The sequence below is a fragment of the Electrona antarctica genome (genome assembly GCF_951216825.1).
Source record: "Electrona antarctica genome assembly, chromosome: 7".
Lineage (NCBI taxonomy): Eukaryota > Metazoa > Chordata > Actinopteri > Myctophiformes > Myctophidae > Electrona > Electrona antarctica.
In genome coordinates this window covers 24,883,065-24,890,415 of record NC_136812.1, presented here as the reverse complement: position 1 = coordinate 24,890,415, position 7,351 = coordinate 24,883,065, and positions in this window count along the sequence as shown.

Here is a 7,351-nt window from a genome sequence, read left to right as displayed (position 1 = left end):
TGTGAATGGACCATACACATTTTCCACATCCCGTATGAATTAAAGATCAAAATGGCCCAAACTTAAACTTGTAGGTATTTTTTTCTCCTTTGGTAAATAGCAGCCAAATGTGCTGTCACCTTTTCAGGAGTGGTTAGCGTCGCTGACAGTCAAGGCTATCATTTCTAATACTTCTCAATGTCCTCCACAGCGGCCCAGCAGCAGTTTGAATATATTAGCTGAACTAACACTAATTTGTCCAGTCACGTCAGCAGTGCAGAGCTATGGGCCTGGCTCCAGACACGGTATATCTTACACAGCCAGCACAGACAGGAGAAAGACTGTGAACACTGGACGACATAGTGACCAACAACATGTTCAGGGCAGACTTTGTAACCCAAACACACAAAGCCCTGCTGGAAATGATTGAAGTCACAGCCAGAGAACCAGTTGTGGAGGAAAATAGTGAAATGGGTAATGGCAGGGAATTGCTTTTCTTCAGGAAATCTTAAGAAAGCTCATTGTAATGATGGTGCACGGGGCTCACGGCAGAATGTTAGTAAGCCTAGAGCCTCTATCATCATCATCATCATCATCTTCATGTGAAGCAACAAGTGGGTCGTTTTCCAGACCAGGGCCCATGAGGCCAGACAGCCTGGGCTTTGATCCTGAATAGAGTAAGCCTTTGTGGGATGTATAGTTAAGAGAAACCTCAGTCATTCTCTGGAGCCAGGATGGTTTCAACCAGAGAGAGAGAAAGAGAAGTTAGCCTGCCCTCCTATCCCTGGGAGAATTCAGACAAGAGGAATGTGCTTTCTATTCATCCACAGTTCTCATAGTAAATCATGTCGCAGAAAAGAAGAAGGAAAAAAAAACTGGGCCTGATGATTTTGGGGCTGCTGGCTCTTCCTCAAGTTGACAAAGCACCCCCGTTCAGGCTATTAACGCCCACAGCCTGTCGTCTTGTGTCTGAGGGTGGTTTCATCTCACTCGCAGCTCTCCACGGGGCTGGAAAGGGCAGGGATTGGTTACCCAAACTTTTTATAGCCCCCCTGGACATTTGATATGTCATTCTGCACCGTGGGCTGCGAGCCTGTATCAGGTGCTGCTGACTTTAGAGGGTTTTAACCCCCAAGTGACACAAACGATGACAAATGACAGCATCCTGAATGACTCAAAGCCCACCGTCTCTAGTGCAGTATATGCCCTGAATTTACCTCGACCTCTTTGCATTTGACAAGATGAAGCGGAAGCAAATAATCAATGGAATGCAACACTCTTCCTGAAATGTTTGACCTTGCTGGTGAGTACATTTATGGAAAGTATTGCTCACAACAAAACAAGGGAATTACTTCCCATCTGGTGTGAATGGGCTAGAGAGCTACGTGCTCTCTCTCTGTGTGTGTGTGTGTGTGTGTGTGTGTGTGTGTGTGTGTGTGTGTGTGTGTGTGTGTGTGTGTGTGTGTGTGTGTGTGTACATGCGTTGTTGAGTGATTCACCATGACTATGGTGGAGTCACGGAGAGCCAGTGTGTTCTTGGCTATACTATATGTGCAAAACCATAGTGAGTATATACTTACAGTATACAGTACTGGCAGGCCTAACCTCCCGTCTCCAATATGTGATCCATATAGTGTGCATGCATGTATGTGTGTGGGCATGTTAAATAAATAAGAACATCAACCCCCAAAAAGTCACACATCTTTTTCAGCATCAATAGAGCTCTTTTTTCTCAAATTCAGCATTCGTTCTGTGCAACAAATTTGGTACACATGTGACCGTACGTTCACATGCTTTCATGTGTATGCACGTAAACAAATGTGTTTATGCCTTACCCAAGAATAAACAAAATGCAGACTTTCACCCCACCCAGCATATTACAGGCACAGCTGGAAGCCAAGAACTTGAGCAATGCTATGTGGTATTTAGCACTGTGTGTGCGTGAGTGTGCTGTGTGGTGGGAATAAATTACACGTGCAAGTGCAGCAATTGATTTGCCCTAATTTGGTATCACAAACACCTAATTTCATGAGGCTGTGTGAGGTTTGACGTTGAAGCCAGATTTGTACTTAGTCCCCCTTGTGTGTCCTTCTGGTAGTCTGTTGTCAGAGAACATGTGGAGGTTCCTTCTCGGGCCCTCTCAGTGCTCTCGCTGCCCCTGGAAGTGCCATGCCTCATGCTGGATTCAATTCCATAACCTTTCAGATCACAGCATAATGAGTCAAAATGGCTCACACATGCACATTATGCCCCAACGAATCATTTTTCCACCGAGCCAATTTACTCCCATGATTAAATCTTTTTTTCCACCATGACTCAGTGAGGGGAGCCAGCGCGCGTGTGTGTGTGTGTGTGTGTGTGTGTGTGTGTGTGTGTGTGTGTGTGTGTGTGTGTGTGTGTGTGTGTGCGTGCGTGCGTGCGTGCGTGCGTGCGTGCGTGCGTGCGTGCGTGTGCTATGCGTACAGCACGCTTGTTTGCAAATTGAGTGTACTGTGCATGTATATGGTCGGGGTGGAGCAATTGCACGTGCATATGTGTGTGTGTGTGTGTGTGTGTGTGTGTGTGTGTGTGTGTGTGTGTGTGTGTGTGTGTGTGTGTGTGTGTGTGTGTGTGTGTGTGTGTGTGTGTGTGTGTGCGTGCGTGCACATGTGAGTGTGTGTTTAGCCTGGTTCTGAGCGGCGTTCCAGGCGTGTGTTCTGATGTATTCATGAGAAAGAGGCCAGAATAACAGGCCCTGATGCTGGAGCCATTAGCTGCTCTAGTAAATCTCCCGGGACCTGAGAAAGACGGGACTTTAACGCCAGGTATTTCCTGTCTCTTGATCTTGGGAGGCAGAGCTCATTTCTGCCGGTGGGGGTTCAGCCTTCATAATAAGTTGCGGTTTGATGCCAACAGTTTATTATTGTGACTGGGTGTGTGTGTGTGTGTGTGTGTGTGTGTGTGTGTGTGTGTGTGTGTGTGTGTGTGTGTGTGTGTGTGTGTGTGTGTGTGTGTGTGTGTGTGTGTGTGTGTGTGTGTGTGTGTGTGTGTGTGTGTGTGTGTTGGGTTTGTGGTGAGGTGGTGCATGGGGCACCCTATGTAAAACTATGAGTATGTTTACCGGTATACAGTATACTAGTACAGTATATAGTAACAGTATTAACTATATGAACAAGCAGTTGTAAAACACAATTGCCTCCAGCCAGTAGTGTGAGGTGAGAGAGAGAGAGAGAGAGAGAGAGAGAGAGAGAGAGGGTTTTCTGGATGGAGAGACAGTGTCAGCTAAATACACGCTCAATGTTCAGCCTAATTTATTCGGTGTCACAGGATGAAAATAACTGTTTTTCAGGCCAATAATGTGGCGTGCGCTGCAGTATGTTCTCCCCTCCCTCCCCCCTCCTCCCCCCTCCCTCTCCCCTCCTCCCCCTCCCTCCCCCTCCCTCTCCCCTCCTCCCCCCTCCCTCCCCTCCTCCCCCCTCCCTCCCCCCTCCCTCCTCCCCCCTCCCTCCCCCCGCCCCCCTCCCCCCTCCACCCCCCCCCTCCCCCCTCCTCCCCCCTCCCTCTCCCCTCCCTCCCCCTCCCTCTCCCCTCCTCCCCCCTCCCTCCCCTCCTCCCCCCTCCCTCCCCCCTCCCTCCTCCCCCCTCCCTCCCCCCGCCCCCCTCCCCCCTCCTCCCCCCTCCCTCCCCCCGCCTCCCACACAGGGCGACGGTCAAACTGTCTGTATAAGCATCTCGGGTTTGTGTTGTGTGTTTTTCCCCCTCGCTCTCCTGCTTTTAAGCCAATCAGAGCTCTTTAAGCTCAAGCAGGGAGTTTGCATTTTGAGGAAAACAGGATGTGAGCTTTTAAGACCACACTAAAGGAGTTTATGATGGAGGGGACATTGTTCAGACATGTTCCTAGCCGAGTATACAAGGGGAACATTGAAACACCCCAGTGGGTAAGATGTGAGGGGGAAAATTTATTGGACTCACATGGGCGACATTTTTTTTGTCAAACCTAATAGTAATTTGCCCCTCATTTAGGCCAACTGCTTTTAGGCAGGAGGATAGTTAGGAGTAATTTAGGTACGCCATGGTAGGCAGGACACAGCATTCAGGGTTACGGCTATCACTGCAGAGTAATACAGAGTAAGACCTATTAAAAGGCCTCTCTTGGTAGGTAATAGAATAGAATAGAATAGAATAGAATAGAATATGCAGCCCAAGCCATGGTCTTGATCAGAGCAGTAGTGAGGACCAAATAATGAAGATACTGTTGAAAAGTGCTCCTAATAGTTTATTATTTCATTTGGATATAGAGGGTATGTGCATGCATCAAGTGAGTGGCAAAGTTAGTTTAACGTTGTTTAAAGTGGTTAAATGTAATCAGATAGGACTTTTCTGTTTGGATGTATGTGTCAAGGCCAGAAAGTAGGTTTGCCATTCAGTAGGCGTTCCCACATAACTTCCGGGTACGATGATGATGTCACCCTATATTGCCGACTCGTCTGTGCAGTCCTTTGTGAAACGTGGGCCTGTAAAGCATTTTGAGACTGTGATTAAGGGCTAAACGAATAAATGTGACTTGACTTAATCTGTTGGTATGGTTTTGCTTGAGGCAGCTGTGAAACAATTCCTTGTAAAAATAATAATAATAATATTCTTCAAGCACTGTGTTAACATCTTGACCACCCAGGCCTTCTTAGAAAGCAGTTTGAAATAGATGTGCTATAACCCCTATAGCACATGCCCTGTAACCAAAGCCTGCACAGCTGGGCCAGCATGGTACATCGTACATGGTAAGCCTATATCTGTGCATGCAAAGCCGTCTCAGTCACACTTACAATCTCAATCACCACAGTATTTATGGTGTGAGGAAATTCTCTGTCATGTGTACAGAAGCCAAGACTAAAACTTGAACCCGATGTAAGCCATATTGCAAGTAATCCTGACCGGCACACATAAGGGCTGTGGCGGCCCAGCCCATAGCCCAAACTGTGTGAAATCCACCACTCACCCATCATTCTCTTTTGCTCTCTGATGCTTTTCAGCTAGGGGGAGCCAAGCAGCGGGGCAATCCTGCTAATTTGAAGCAAGTCGAGCGATTTTATGAACTAAGCCATGAAATATGACTTTAATAATGGTTGCAAATGGCGGAGCAGGGGCGTCTGGAATGGCATGGGAGGGAGAGCAATACAGCAGGAAGAAAGTGTGGAAAATGAAGAAGTCAAATTCCAACACTGCAGGGCCCCACTGCTGCTGCAGCAGCACCACACCACTGTGGCCTCCGCCGCCACCTTGGCAAAGCCTGTTAATGAAATGTGAAAATAGTTGTGGGGACGGCGGCCATGGGCACAACGAAATCCAGCTCCATAAACTGACGATTAAATCTCTGTCCCTGTGGCGAGCGCCTAATTCCATAAAGACGCTCCGTGATGCTTTGGCTGCTGCGGGGTGAGGCATCAACCACGTCGGAGAGGAGCAGACGGAGAGACAACCGCGTCTGACGAGAGCTTTAACGGGTGCCACAGTACAGTTTAACAGGGCACCGTGGCACCATGGCAGGGCCCACCCTCACTTAAGACCCCTGTTGCCCTAGCCCTGCGGTTGGAGTTTTCAATATTTAAAACACGACCACATTGTTTTGAGTTTGGATTCTTTTATTTTATTGTCTCAACCTATATTTAGAAAGCCTTAATGAGACAGAAAATGCTAACTAAATTGCAGTTACGGTTGTGCCGAGACGTGTTTAAATCAAAGATATTTGTGATGTTGAGGACTGGGTAACGCAAGCGACTCATCAAACTGGTATTAAAGAGATAGCTGACTGCCAACATAAGAAGCACATGTTGGGAAAGTCCCCCTTTCAGTGTAGCCTCATGAGCCCTCTTCCTGTGGACAGGCCTGCTGTCTGTGTACACAAACACACAATGCCTGCCACATTTGGTCCTAGATTGAAAACATGCACGCTGCACACATTTCCCAATGAGAAATGAGAATTTAATGACTGTACCACCACCGGCCGCTTGAATCGACAGCGCGATCCTGGGAAAGAGTTAAGGGATGTTGTTCATTGTCACATGACATTAGGAGTACCGACGAGAACCTGATAGGCCTCTTTCTTCCCTCCTCTTCTCCCCTCTTCTTCCAAACCGCCTCCTCCCTCCATTCAGCCCCTTAAACTCCCCCCCAAAGCCCCAATCACACATCTTGCCTGCAGATGTGGTGAAACCACAAACACTTCAAAGTGCCTCCCCTCAGACCAGCAGCGTACCCTGACGCCAACTGTAAATGTCCTGGACACAGTGCACGGAAAATATTAAACCCCCCCTCACTTGCAACGAACGGCCATCCTGGGCAGGCAGGCAGGCGGCTACTCAGGCAGGCAGGAACAGCAGACATCTAAAAAGGCCCCTAAAATGCTTAATGACTCATCATTCTGCTGTGCAACAACATGAGGAGAGTCATCTCCGCTGTCTGTCCGCCTGTCTGCCAGAGAGGCAGGCCAAGCTGCATCTACAGCTGCTGCTGTTGCTGCTGCTGCGGCTGCCGGACACATGTGCAGAAGACCACTCACATGTCACATGATTACCTGGCCTGGGAGAGTCACTGGGTTAACAACTCCTTGTCCAAAGGAATGAGAATAGGAACAGAATGACGAAGAGGTTGGAGAATGACTAGTGATGATGATGAATGAAGAGTGAACAGAGAAGAATGAAGAATGAACAGAGAAGAATGAAGAGTGAACAGAGGAGAATGAAGAGTGAACAGAGGAGAATGAAGAGTGAACAGAGGAGAATGAAGAGTGAACTATGGATAATGAAGAGTGAACAGAGGAGAATGAAGAGTGAACAGAGGAGAAAGAAGAGTGAACTATGGATAATGAAGAGTGAACAGAGGAGAATGAAAAGTGAACTATGGAGAATGAAGAGTGAACTATGGAGAATGAAGAGTGAACAGAGGAGAATGAAGAGTGAACAGAGGAGAATGAAGAGTGAACTATGGAGAATGAAGAGTGAACTATGGAGAATGAAGAGTGAACTATGGAGAATGAAGAGTGAACTATGGAGAATGAAGAGTGAACAGAGGAGAATGAAGAGTGAACAGAGGAGAATGAAGAGTGAACAGAGGAGAATGAAGAGTGAACTATGGAGAATGAAGAGTGAACTATGGAGAATGAAGAGTGAACAGAGGAGAATGAAGAGTGAACAGAGGAGAATGAAGAGTGAACTATGGAGAATGAAGAGTGAACAGAGGAGAATGAAGAGTGAACAGAGGAGAATGAAGAGTGAACTATGGAGAATGAAGAGTGAACAGAGGAGAATGAAGAGTGAACAGAGGAGAATGAAGAGTGAACTATGGAGAATGAAGAGTGAACTATGGAGATTGAAAAGTGAATAGTGAAGAATGAAAA